This window comes from Canis lupus, chromosome 24 (genome assembly GCF_011100685.1).
Source record: "Canis lupus familiaris isolate Mischka breed German Shepherd chromosome 24, alternate assembly UU_Cfam_GSD_1.0, whole genome shotgun sequence".
Lineage (NCBI taxonomy): Eukaryota > Metazoa > Chordata > Mammalia > Carnivora > Canidae > Canis > Canis lupus.
In genome coordinates, this window is record NC_049245.1 from 41,490,690 (window position 1) to 41,505,655 (window position 14,966).

At 37.6% G+C, this 14,966-nt stretch overlaps 1 long non-coding RNA gene across 1 annotated transcript in view; it reads left to right on the plus strand.

The window, feature by feature from the left end:
• The first annotated feature begins 317 nt into the window (after nt 1–317).
• The window catches only part of LOC111092111, a 56,326-nt gene continuing 41,677 nt past the window's right edge, over nt 318–14,966 (plus strand). The window contains exons 1-2 of the long non-coding RNA XR_005378005.1: nt 318–405; nt 9,658–9,707. This is a non-coding gene — a long non-coding RNA (uncharacterized LOC111092111). The remainder of the gene's footprint in view (nt 406–9,657; nt 9,708–14,966) is intronic.

A 14,966-nucleotide genomic window follows, 5' to 3' on the forward strand; every position in this document is an offset into this window, starting at 1 on the left:
AATTCTACAGGTGGTGTTAGAAGGCCGACCTAAGAGGTGGCCTTTCCTCTTTTATGTTGAGGAAGCAGGCAGTTATAATGAGATCAAATTCCCCTGCTGGGGTAGTGTCAGGGGAATCCACTTGGTCTTCAATCCCTATCATGGTGGAATCAGGTGATGTTTCAATTACTGTGACAGGACAGTATTATTTGGGTTGAGTGGAAAAGTGATCTTCCTGGAGGAAGCAATTTAGCAGTGAGCCGAGACTCTATCCTCACCCACAGCAATTAGACTTATAGAAGTATTATGAGGTCAGGCTAGTGACTGTTAGGCTTCACCTCTACCCCATATCAGCAGGACCCACCAGTGGGGAGCTGAGCCTGTACCCTGACCTGGCATTCATGAAGCAGAAATAGGTGATGTGAGGTGGGTGAGGTAATGGATAACTTGCTTTCTCTTTCTCCATGTCAGTGGGTCCCTGGACTAAGAAGCTAAGCCTCTACTGGACTCGGCGTCCGTGAGGCAGAATGAGGCAGTGGAAAGTTGGGCTACCTGGTGCTCTACTTCTCTCTCTTCCCTCGCCTGCTGTCACACAGCAGGGTCTAGTGAGAAGCTGATCTTAAAATCCCACGTGGAGGCAGTTAAACATGTGGGGAGGTATTAACTAAGCTGAAAGAGTAGGGTGTGAGACTTAGGCTTCACCCATCTGCAATGAGTCTGTGATCCAAAGCCCCACTTCTGCTAGGATGTTGGCAAGGTCCAGCCAGAAGCTGAATACACATCCACATATACTTCATACCACACCTTAACGGAGGGACTGTCTGCTAACAATATTAAACAGGATTCAGTCTCCTTAAAAAAAAAATTAAGGATCCAATCGAAAAATCCCCAATCATACTTAGAAAAATATCAGCATGAAATTGAAAATCAACTAGTGCCAATACTTGTACAATAATCAGTTGTTGGATTATTTTTAACAAAGGAATGGAAATAGTTCAAATATTCAGTAAAATCTCCAGATGATTATCATTTCGGTAGAAAATTCTACCGAACATTTAAAGGAGTATCAACATGAAGTCTATACGATCTCTTTCAACAAATTTTATGAGCCTAGCATTACCCAGATACCAAAAACAAAAGGAAAAATCCTCAAAATATAGGCAAAAAGAATTCAGCAACATGTAAAAAGAATTCTACGCTATACAAAATGGGATTTATCCCAAGTATGCAAGGCTGGTTCAACATCTGAAAATCAATTAAGCTGGGATTTTAAAACTGAGTTAAATTTCATTAATAGTTACAGAGCTATTTAAATTATCTATATCCTATTAGGAGGGATATCCTAGTTTGTGCTTCATGATGAATTGGTTCATTTCATCTAAGTCATAAAATCTTACTACTCTATCCTATTCCTTTTTCTTACAATGGTTACAGAATCTGTAGTGATATCACTCATTTCATGCTTGATATTGGTAATTTGAATCTCTTCACTTTTAATATTTGTAAATTTTGCCAAAGACTTTTTTTTCCCTCACTGAAGGACCAACTTTTTGTTCCAATGACCTTTTTTTTTTTTAATTTCATTTCTATTTTGTACAATTATTTTGGATTTATTTTTATCTTATTTTTCTAGTTTCTTGATCTAGAAACTTCATTATTAACTTGAGACTCCTCTTTTCTAAGGGAAACATTTAGTACTATAATTTTCCCTCTAGCACTACTTTGGCAGCATCCCACATATCTTGATAAGTTTCATTTTATTCTATACTTTTTCAAAAACTGTTAGATGCATGGATTGATCTATTGGCTAGAGAGTGTCATATTTGGAATCATTAAATAAATGTATAATAAAAAATAGTCTGTTGGTGCAAGTGAATTCATTTCAAGTATAGTTTGAACCTGGTGGTAAGTAAGGAGATAACATAAGTCAACTACTACTTAATAAAAACAAATTCCATGCCAATAAGAAAGTGAAATATTCTACTCAGTATGTTGAATAAATGTAGTTTTTAATTAAATTCATAATACACTATAGCAATTGCATATCCTATGAGGAGATGGACATATTGTGATCACACTGGATGATAAAGGTTTTGAAGTAATATAAAGTAGCAAGTAAAATAGAGAAACTAAATGTTATTTGATCAACCAAAGTTATAGCTAAAACCTAAGGCTATATAATTCCTATTTATGACTTCTATCTAACCAATAAATTTAACAGGTTTTTTATGTTTGTTTTATTTATCTCTAACCAGACCTTGGTGATTTTCATGATGAGGGAAAACCAGTTAAGCCAATTAAATGGTGTTAGTATTTCTTAAATAGTCTGGTTTCATCTTAATTTCTTTTCATATGATGGTTTGTACTTAGGTAAATAGTTTCTGAATCCTGTATGTAGTAACAACTTTTTTTAAAAAGTAGGAGGTTAAAAAGTAGGTTAAAAGGTTCATAAAAATAAAATCACATTTTAAGTTCTTTTCCTTTCAGATAATACCTTAATCATCATGGTATTTGGGATTTTCTGTTCTGATAGAAACACAAATTTTGATGGGTAGTGTTAATATAAAGAATGAGATATAACACCTTCCAAAAGTTGTATTTACCAGTTTATATTTTTGGCCTTTTTATTATACTGGAGACAGTAAAAAACAAAACAACCCACCTCTTTAAAAGTAACAATCAAATTTCTTTACTTAATATGATAAGATGCAAATAGAAGTGAATTTAATACAAAGCTGTCTGCCCATAAGATAGTCTGATATGTGAGAAATAAACCCCTACAATAACTCTAGTAAATTAGAGCATTTGCAGACTTTAGGACATTGTGTTATAGCTTAGTTTAATTTTACTTCAAAAGACCATTAGGGATAGTGTAAAAAGCTGATCTTTATGAGTTGTTTTATGAATAAGACATAAATACATGAGCAAAAGTCTAAGCCTTAAGTGCTGTGTGGTCATATTTAAATAAAAACAAGAGAAATCTTAGTTTACTTTGGTTTGTTTTGTTGATCTCCTGTGTCATCTGAATATACGAGATTTCAGAGTTATAACAAGCCTTAAATTCAAATGTGTGAAGTATTTTTATCACGCACTGATGCTGTAAGCTTCTAAAATAAAGCAAATTTATGCATTAGTCTTTGAAAATGAAAACCTACATTCAAATGTCCTGTACAATTTTAACTTGAGTGTATTTTAAAGGAAATCATGTTTAGTAGAAGTCATTTCCTGGCTAGGAAAGGAGATGCTGAAATAATTATAATATAGCTAAAGTACCCAAAGATACAGAATACTAGAGAAAGAAGGTGATAGGAATGGAAAAATGGGATTGAATAGACTAGCTTGTCAGAATCCTCCTAGGAGAAGGTAAACTCAAACTCTAGTTATTTCCTGATTATTTGGAGACAGGCATCCAATTTATATATTACATGGCCCAGGCTGAGGGTGTAGAGGGTCGCTGGTAAATTGCTTTGGGTGAAAGCCCACTCACCAGTCTTTTTATATAGCAAAATCACATTAATATGATGAAAAAGCTCATAAGAAAAGAGGACCAAAAAAAAAGGTCTATAGTCTTGGAGAGAGGAATGAATGAGGTGGAACATTAAGGGACATGCTAGGTTAAAGGCAGATGTGATTGGCAGAGAAAGGAGCAGGCTATATCCTGATTAAATGTAATCCATATAAACCATTGGTCCATTTTTTTTAACCATCACAAAAGCACGTGTGCATTCTTTACAAGGCTTCACCTGTATAAGCTAAACATAAATGATGACACAAATGATGATTTCTCAGGCTAGATGTTGGTTTTATCTTAAAGAAGACTACATATTAATTCATCTGATAGGTATTAAGCTTATACTATGTGCCATCTATTCTATGCAGTATGGATATAGCAATGAAGACAAAAATTGATGGCTTTTAGCTGGCAGGAGGACAAAAGCTAGTAAAACAGAAGTAAGGGCAGCCTGGGTGGCTCAGTGGTTTAGTGCCGCCTTCAGCCCAGGGCCTGATCCTGGAGACCCAGGATCGAGTCCCACATCGGGCTCCCTGCATGGAGCCTACCTCCCTCTGCCTCTCTCTCTCTCTCTCTCTCTCTCTCTCTGTTGTCTCATGAATAAATAAAATATTTTTAAAAATTATTTTAAAAAAGTAAATTGTCTAGCATATTAGAAAGTGGTGATACTGAGGAGAAAAATCAGGAAAGATGGATTGGAAATTTTGGGGGTGAGGAGAGGTGCAAATTTAAATAGAGGACCAGTTCTTATTTCCATGAGAAGTGATCTTTGGAGAGCTGGAGGATGAGAGGGAGGGTGCCATGCAGATATCTATACATGGACCTGCTGCAGAGCACTTCTGGAATATTCCAGAACAACAAAGGGCTGTGCTACACCTGGAACAGAGTGAGATCAAGGGATGAAATGATGATTAGAGTGACCTGCAGTCATGAGCATGTCAGGGGCCTTCCTTGGGCCTGCCTCTTTTTCTCCATGATCCAGGGAGCCTTTGAAAGGTTTCAATCATAGGGAAGACATGATGGGACTTAGATGATGGCTCTGGCTGCCATGCTGAGTGCAGTCCCTGGATGGTGGAGGTAGATCATTATGGAAGCACAGACATGAGTTCTGCCATTTTCAAGACACTTCCATAGCCTCCTTGGGACTTGGTCTCCTCATCTACAAATTGGAGTTATTAGTATTTACTTTGGAGGGTTGGAATGTGAGTGAAATGGAATATTATGTGTAAAATACATAGAACTGATGTAAGTATGTAATCTGGCTTCAGCCCCTGGGAATCTGGAGTGACTATTTAACACATTGGAGAGGGAAGTTTGGGAGGCAGGAGGCTCTGTTAGGAATTCAGTTTTGACTTGATGTTGAGATGCCTTTTACTTCTCCAAAGGGGGAGGTTGAGTGAGCAGCAGGACATAGATGTCAGGTCATACAGAAACCTCAGCCCAGTTTGTTAGATTATGGATATATACGTTAGACATGTGATGATTCCCATCATGTTTTCATATTTAGTGTTGGTTGATGTGCATTTCTGCCAAGATGTTCCATAGCCAACATTCTTAATTTCAAAATCTTATTTTGAAATTTTAAAATTTCAAAAAGTTTGAAATAAAGTTACAATTAGCTCAAAGATGGCTTAATACAGTGCAAGAATCACCACTTCCAAAGCAACTACACAGAGCTGTGAGGAGAGCTGATGGCACCTGCAGCTGCTGCCAGAGTCTCAGCTAATTTATGAATTGTGTATGTGCTTAATGTCAGGGCAGCATTTACCATCTTCTGTAGCCTGCAATTATGAGCATGTGTCATCAGTCTTACGAGCTTGATACTTGAACTTACTTTCCATTATCCGAAATATTTCCATTTCCAGAGTCATTAGCATGGGGGTTAATGGGGTCTTCAGCATGTTTCCTTCTGTGGGCCAGAACAGGGGAATTATTGATGTTCATTTAGTGGTGAATGAGGAAAGCCTCTGGTTTCTATCAGACTCTGTCCCCTCCCCACCCATAGATAGCAGATGTAGAAATGGAAGTAGGAAAATAATATGACAGTTGAAATTTATTGTGTGTCTCTTATCTCTTGGGCTGTGCTATGCATAGTTCCCCATATTCAGGTAAAGAAACTGGGTCCAGTAGAGTTTAGAATCTTGCCTATTGTCATCCTGGGAGGGAATGGTGGAGTTGGGTTTGAGACCAAGCCTCCTGCTTGCCTCCCTATATGGCTGACCCCACCCTTGCCTGCACCGCTTACTCCAACCCTGGAGTTTCTCTCTCATTGTTACTTCCCAACAGTCCTTTCCAGGAGAGATGAAGAGTACAGAAAATTTGGTAAAATGTAAGCCAGTTATCTCTACATCAGGGCCCCCTTTTATGGTGGTGCAACATGGAGCAGTGGCTGGCTGAAGAAAGCAAGCAGGGCTGGTGCGGAACAAAACTAACAGCTGACTAAGGCCTATGTATCATCTATGCATCTTACCTTCCTGGTCACTCCATTCCATAGAGTGTTCTTTTCTAGTGGCTGGAAGTAGAGATTGCATAAAGCTCTGTAATTCCCTCTTAAAAACAAAAAAACAAAAAAACAAAAAAACAAAACACAACTGATTGCTTTCTTGGACTTCACAAACTATTACCTCTCACGGGAATCAAACCTCTAAAGATGAGGATTGGAAACAAGAATTGAGAACGTGAAAAGCACTGACACAAACCTAATCCACTTGGGGAAAAAAAAATTGACGACTTTTTCTTTCCTTTGGATTAAGCTAACGGTGTCTATTTTTATCCGGAGATAAGTCTTATTACTGATGTTTGGAGGCAGGGCTTCAGGAGGATTTAAATATCTTCAGGAGAGGGTAACACTTTTTTTTTTTTTTTTAAATCAGGGTCACTTAAAATTATTTACTAAACAATTTAGCTTAGCTCCTTTCAGAAAGAGAAACAAAAGATTTGCAATCCTTTGGCTGTTCTCACCGATAAAATACTCAGTGCGCCAGACAACAACATGTATTTCGATCATCCATACTGAAGAGCATCCCTCTTGTCTTGAATGTCAGCGCGACCACTGGGATTTGAATTAAATTAATGCAAAGAACAAAGTCTGGTGTTCAGAGTTAACTATTTCTAAGAAATACATGTGAGAGTGGCTGATATTGTTAATTATATGCATTATTTTGTGCGCATTGACGGATGGGCAGACAGGTGGCTGGATGGATAGATAGGTGCTACTTTTGAGTATAGAACTAAAGAATCATTTTGGTTACTTCTTTTTATGGAATGTTTTGTTATTGCATAAACGTTAGCAAATATAGACCTGTGCAAAGATGAAAAGATCACCTTTAAAAAGACACCTGCCCTTTCTTCCCCCTTGGTTACCAGTATGTAAACCCACATCTCATTTCCTAGAACTTCTTCCTTTGAAGACTTTCAAAGAAGTCTTGACAGTAGGGCCTTCCTCCCACCTTCAGAAGCCTAAAGGTAACAAATATATTTATATTTTCCCCCTTCCCAGATGCTAAGTTATGGGTATGAGAGTCAGACCAATGCAGCTGGAGGCTCCCTCTTGGGATGCTGAATTCTGACCACTTGCTGCAAAAGTGACAGGACCTTTGGAATTCATTCAGTCTTTTTTCAGGAGGTGGCAGCCAGAGTGAGTCCAGTAGTCATGGTATCCTTCTGAAGCAGTGACAGTAGGACCCAGGAGTAGCATGCTCATGAGGCTCTTTCTGCAGCTTAGCCTTGGCAATGAGTACTGGTGCTTACTGGCTCCTGCCCCTTTCAAAAGCTGTCCCCTGACTTTGCATCACTCTTGGAAGCTGACCAGTAACCCACCTATGCCTGCCTTCTACTTAGGTAACCAAGAGATGGTTCCTATTCTTACACTTACAACCCAGAACCTAACCGATACAGCATTTATAAGTATTTACTTTAAAACTATTTTTTGAGGGGGCACTTGGGTGGCACAGTCTCTTAAACATCAGACCATTGGTTTTGGCTCAGATCGTGATCTCAGGGTCATGATATGGGGCCCCAAATTGGACTTTGCGCAAAGTCTGCTTGATTTTTCTCTCCCTCTCCTTCTGACCCTTCGGCTCATGCTTGCTTGCTTTCTCTCTGTCTCAAATAAATCCTTAAAAATAAACACATAGTAAAACTGTTTCTGGTTGTCAAAATAATCCACACTAACTTGTAGAAAAAAAGAAAAATAACCAAAAAGTGCAAAAAAAAAAAAAAAAAAGGCCAACTAAAAATTTCACCACCCAGAGACAACAGAGTCCAACATTTGGTGTATATCCTTCCCATGTTATTTTTCATACACAAAAATAAGATTATATCATATCTACTAGTAATATTGTCCTGCTTTTTGCTCAATAGTATGTAATCAAAAACATTATCAAACAATATTGTTCTTTTCCTTAAGAGGAGAAGAAAGGGGATCCCTGGGTGGCGCAGCGGTTTGGCGCCTGCCTTTGGCCCAGGGCGCGATCCTGGAGACCCGGGATCGAATCCCACGTCGGGCTCCCGGTGCATGGAGCCTGCTTCTCCTTCTGCCTATGTCTCTGCCTCTCTCTCTCTCTCTCTCTCTGTGTGACTATCATAAATAAATAAAAATTAAAAAAAAAAAAGAGGAGAAGAAAGGTGGGATTTATTATGAAACCCTGTTTTTAAATGAGGTTTAAAATATTTTTTTTTCTTTTTGCTTTATTGAAGTGTCATTAACAGCTGAAAATTGTATATTACCATGCAGTCATATACCTGCACATGTACATCTTTATCTCTGATTTTTAGTGGAGTTGATCTTGTTCACAGGGGACAGTTGACAGTGTCTGGAGCCATTTTTGGTTGTTACAGCCAGTGGAGGTATTACTGACATCGATGGGGAGAGATCAGGGATGCTGCCAAACATTCTATAATGTACAGGACAGCCCCACAACAGAGAACTATCTGGTTCCAGATGACAGCGCAAAAACTGCTAGATGTATACACATAAATTTACTAGTTCTTTATTGGACATTTAGTTGGTTTCCAAATTTTCAGTGTTAGGATTAGTGCTATTGTGATAAATGGTTAAAGAAGATGTGACACACACACACACACACACACACACACACAATGGAATATTACCCAGCCGTCAGAAAGACGTTGACATTGATGAAACTAGAGGGTATTATACTGAGTGAAGTAAGTCAGTCAGAGAAAGACCATTATCATGTGGTTTCACTCATGCGGAATATAAGAAACTGTGCAGAGGATCATAGGGGAAGGGAGGGAAAACTGAATGGGAAGTCATCAGAGAAGGGGAAAAACCATGAGAGACTCTTAACTCTAGAGTTGCCAGAAAGCAAGTGGGTGGGAGGATGGGGTAGCCAGGTGACGTGATGATTACCGAGTGTTATATGCAACTGAGGAGTTATTAAACACTACATCTGAAACTAATGATGTACCACATGTTGGCTAATTGAATTCAAATTTTTTTAAAAAGGATGAATGCTGTTGTGAATACTTTTGTGCACGCACACACATCTTTGCACACATGTCTACTTATTCCTGTTAGGTAAATATCTGGAACTAGAACTTCCAAGACGATAAAAATCATGATTTTTAGAGCTCTTGATACACCAAGACTACCTTCCTGAGGAGTCATACCATTTAATCCTCTGACCATCCGCTGGGTATCCTGTCACCCAAACTTAGCGTTGCTAGTCTTTTGAAATAATTGGATATTTTCCGTGCAAAAACGTAAAGTAATTTTAAATGTGCTTCTTTTATTACTGGCAGAATTAAAATAATGGTTAAAAATTGGCTTCCTTCACTTGAATTGTAATGATGTTTAATTACAATGATGTTGGCTGTTGATTTCGAATAGGTTTTTTTTTTTTAATATTTAAGAACTGTAAGTTGGTGTTGACCATGTGTCAAATGATCTTGTTGTGTATGAATTAATCTTTCATTCTTTGAATCAGTGTTAAAGCTGTGTGACCTTGAGCAAGTTACCAAATCTCTCCACTCCTGGATGAGGTTGTACACAGGTGAAGAGATAAGGGGAAAGTGGAGATCGAATTTAGAGTTAATTTTCTCAGTTCGGATACCTGGGAGAGGTTGGAAGGAGCCAAGTAGTGAGCAGTCAGACTGAGTTTGCCTGTGCAGTAAAGCGTTTTTCCTTTTATCTGTTTCGGCAGCCTGGAGTCTGTCTTCGGAGTAGCCCTTGATCTCACTGGACCGGCCAAAGGTAAGAAGCGAGAAAGTGATGCTCGCTCTGGTGTCACAGTGGCTGCTGCTACCTGTGCACATTGCAGAGGAGTGGGAGCCATCCATATGTTTGCTCCCAGTGGGGGTGGCTTTCCCCAACTTCCGTTTCTTCCTCATTCCAACATGCTGTTCCTTTACTTCCCCTAGATGATATATATCTCTTCATATCCAGGGCACAGAGAGACTTTTTTCACTTCTGTTTTGTGTCTACTACTTCACAGCCGGTATTCCCAGTTTCTGATAAGTGTGTAGTCATTTGCTTTGTATCCAGTGCTGTTACCAGTTTTTCAATATTCAGTTGGCCATTACCATGGAGTCTGGGAGAAGAGGTGAACGTTAGTGTTCAAATACTACTCCAGAGCCTCACTACTTGGCTTAGTTCATCCCTTTGCTGGCTTCTTTTTTTTTTTTTTTTCCTCATTTCAGGGTTACTGCGGATTTATTTTCATGTTTATTACAGACATCTTATTGAACTCTATTTGGGGTATTTAAAAAGATTATTTTGGTTATCTCATTCTTGACTTTCTAAAAACTACCTCTCAAAGTACTGAGATTCATGTTCTCTCTTCCTGATTAGTGTTAATTGGCAATATATAGTCCAGTTCCTTTTCCAAGGGGAGATCTATGACAAAATTATATTTAACACCTAAGAACATTTCAGTTGCTCTTGGGTCTACACACATTTGAACAGGGTTGCTTCTTTTTTGTTGTTGTTTCAACCAGTGTGTTCTTGGGAATAAGACTTTGGAATAAGACTTGGGTGAATTGCCCAAGGAGCACATAATATTTTTATGAAAAAGCAGAATATGTGGATCACTAGAAAGGATGGTTTTGTACTACATGCACATTTCTTTATAATACAACTGGATTCTCAAAACATGAGAAAATGTTTATGTCCTAGAGGTTTGACTGAGTCCAGAATCCTATAGATATTCATTTAATACCTTCATTATGTGGGCTAATCTTTTTCTATTCCCATATGTTAATATGGGAATAAAAAATTATGTTAATGAACAATTCCTATCACACGTTTTATATTTCAAGTGTTTTCTTGAGAGGGTCTACTTTCTGGTGTACAAATCTTTATATTGTAGCAGAATGATGACAATGAAGAGAGATGTATTAAATACATATGGTTCAGTCAACTCTTACTGGTAACGAAGCACCTAAATATTTACTGGATTAGAGACTAAATTGGATTAAAGATATAAGTCTGTGGGTTGCTTAGGAAGTTCTACAGGTGAGGGTTAGACCTGGCGGGTTTTGTCAACTGGCTCATACATGTGCTTGTATAGCCTGTTCAATGTAAGCTAACTAGGCTAATGGAAGCTGTGGCTGGGATCTCCTCATCTCTCCTCTATATGGTCTCTCATTATCAGGATAGATTGGACTTATTTTCATGGTAGAGGCCTGGTTCCAAAAGAAAACGAAAGCATTCAGGACCTCTTGAGGCCTAGGCTAGGAACTAGTAAACCATTACTCTGCCACATTCTGTTGGCCAAAGCGAGTCAAAAGGCCATGCCAGATTCGCAAAGTGGAAAGATAGCCTCCACCTCTTGATAGAAGGAGATACAAAGTCAGATGGAGAAGAGTAGTGAACTGAGGCCATTTATACAATAACTTTTACCATGATTTACTATGTGTCAGGCCCTGACACATGATAAAATACTGCATATATATTTCAATTTAATTACCACAATATATAAGGTCAACGTAATATTTGTATTCCTGCCTGATGATAAATAACACGTAGGTGTGAGTGGGAAAGAAATGGAATAATACCCAGGCATGTGAAGAAGCAATCTTTGCAGAGAATAGAAAAGGAGCTCTTCACTTTTATTTCCATACCATGTCTTTCCATACCATCTTCCAGAGAGAAGATAAGGGGAAGTGAAAGCAACTTTCATGATGCTAAGGTTTCTATCAGGTGGCTAAGTGTGTGTTAGAAACTTAGGATGCAGTGAATTGGTTGGAGTTATGGGTTTTTATTTCCAAATTTGTATCAGTATTTCAGCATAATTTTGGAACAGGCTAACATGAGGACTATTTGTCAGATTCCATCTACGTAGAATCATAGAAACTTCTTTGAAATAGGCCTGAACCTTGGCTAACCTTCTACTCCAGAATACTTCACTGAGTCAAGCTTACTGCCTGGTGAGTCTAAATGTCTTGTAGCCAAATAGCTCTTGCTGGGATGGTTAATAAGTACTTTCTTATGTTGGGGCAAAATCTACCTTAATTCTGTTCATTGGTCACCTCTGTGATCATCCTATCTGGAAGTACATATCCCCAACATTTGCTCTTCCCTTGTTTTGGTTTCTTTTTTTATAGTACTTCTCATTTCCCTATTTTATTATATTCATTTTGGTTTATTTGTGTATTTTTCCCAGCAGAATATAGATTCCATGACTGTCAGGGATTTGATTTTGTTCACTGCTATATCTCAAGTGCCTAGAGCACACAGTAGGCATTCAAGAAAACTTGCTGAATGAATGAATGAATGAATGAATGAATGCCCCTTTTCAACACTTTCTTATTATATGTAACTATTCAGTGTGTAGGAGTTCTACAAATGTGAGAACTCTAACTTCTGTGTGTTTATCCAAATTTCTGAAAATGTTGAAAAAGCTAGTTATATAAGGAACAATCAAGAAGGTGTAGAAGCTCCTATTACTGAGATATTAGGTAAAATCAACATTATATGGGTCGTTATTCAAACTATGAATCTCCTACTTCAAGCTATACATCCCTATAATTTTAAATAAATGGCATCTAGATCGGATAAAACATTATTAAAGATAGCAGTACTGTATGTATAAAGAAGGAATGAATCAGTATGAAGGAGTAATGGGCAACCCTGAGATTAACAGAATAAGAAGATTCACAGAAGAAAATGTCAGAAATACCCATCCCAGGGAGAGGATGGGAGCATCTTTGTGTCTAAGAGAAGCTGTGTCTCTATTATGGAAGTATATGAGCCATCAGACTATGTGAGCCATTAAACATGCAAATGGATATTTATCAACTCCACTTATTCTGGCTCTACAAAACTGAATAACCCTCTGATCATTTTGCTTTTGTCACAGCTTGCCTACAGGGAAAGAATGTGCAGTCAAGCTGATGCTAGTATCGTGTTTACTTGATAATTTTATTTCTCATTTGAATTCAGTAGTTGCCATTCTGGCAAAGCCCATCAGTCCCTTTGAGGTTTATTAGTATGATTCAGTATCCCCAAGCCAGATCAGCTCCAGGACAATGACATGAACATATATTTGAGCTTGGAAGGCTAAGAGACAGGTCCTGGACTGAGTTGAATTCATCAGTTCAGACAGCCAAGTAGCCCATCCTAGTCAGAAGTACTAACCCTTCTTTCAGGTGCTCAATGCTTTGAAAATCTATATTATTCAAATCAGGAATCACTTTATACATGTTCCCAAAGTAAACCTTTGGGATAGTTCCATCGAGATGTCTGACATTTTTCTCCCCAAACAAACACATGTGGAAAAAAAAAAAAAAAAGTGATTGAAAAGCTTAGCCCAGGGTATGTACCTTAGTCCCAGGATAGCCCCCAAATCTAATTCCAAAAAATATATGATATATTCATGAGAGAGGTCATGAATATTTCTGATTTTTCTCTGTATTTCTATTTACTATGGTATAGTTCTTGGAATTGAGAAGTGCTATTTCCCAATTAGTGAACTTATTATCTGTACCTAGCATCTTTCTTGCTGTTGTGAAATCTGACTCCCAAACCTTTCATGTGTAGATTCTCACTGCAAACATCCTTTTGTTTCTTCCTTTCTTTTACTTTTCTTTCCCTTGTATTAAGTGACACAAAAGAGTTGTGATCTGCTCTGGGGAAATGAACATGTTACTTGCTTGATGCAATGCACAAGCTTAAATTTTAATGGATTCTTCAAGAAAGACCAGTTCGCAGCCAGAATTCTTTTATCCTACAATGGTGACAGGGAAAGAAGAGCCAGGGATTTTCAACAGTGAAGAATAAGAAATATGGGAACTTTTTCAAAGGGTAAGAAGATGTACAAATTCTAAAAATACTCCATTTGCATTTAAAATATGCCCTTCTAGTCTACAAAGAATACAATTTTTTGTTAGATTTTAGATAATTATACTGACATATTGGTGCTTTTAAAAGTCACTGGCCATCTATTATTTAGAAGAAAATAGAGTAGATTTAGGTGTAAAAACATGCTTGAGTGTATTCAACATAGTGAGAAATATTAGTCATTTTTTTTCCTTAGGCTTTGAGTTGAATAATAACAGCACATTAGGTTATTTTTGTAGCTTATTTAAAAATTAGTTTGTCTAGTGCTGAAGTCAAGAGGTTCTTTTCTCTCTCACTAATTTTGGTCTGCCCTTATTGCACAACTGATTTCAGTACAGTTAGCTTACACTTTCTTTAACTTGTACACATGTCCATGTAAGCTAAGCCAATAAATAAATAAGCAAATAACACATAATCAGATATTTGTGTGCTTAGTATGGCTAGAAGCTGTGAGTGAAAAAACAAGAAAATTCATCATCATGTTTGAGAAGTTTCTAAGTCAATTGTTCCTAGAAAAGCTTGGGCTTTGGGTTCCATAGGAAGGGTTTAAGGAGGAAGAGATTGGGCTCTACCATTCATTGGTTGGTGGCTTGACCTTCACAAGTGATAAGACCTGTGAAGACTGATTTCTCCTCTTTGAAATGGGGTTTCCCTATTTGTTAAGGTTGAATAAATGAATACTTAAGAATCTGGCTCAGGTTCTGACATATATAGCCACTCAAAAATATGAGTAATTGGTCTATTCTCTGCTCATCTTCCCATCCATTAACGGATCCAATAGACATATATACTGTGGCACTGTTTTAGGTCCTGGGTATACAAAGATGAATTGTTCCCCTTCCCTTAACGGATGTACAACAAAATGAGGGAAACCAAAAACATTGTTGATAGGATAAATTCTCACTGAAGTAAATGTACATTCATTTTAACCTTCATTCTATTTCATATGTCATACATCTGTCTTAGAATGAGTAGATAAAAATAAGGGAATGATAAAAGTAAAAACAATGCTGATTATGTTATTGTATAGCAAATGCTATCAAATATTATCTTAATAATAGAAAACAAATCACCATGAAGTGCTTTTTTAAAACTCCTGTTTTACAAACTGGGAAATGGAGGCTTATCAATCAGAAAAATAGACTGCTACATATGTGGAGCATGAACACAGTT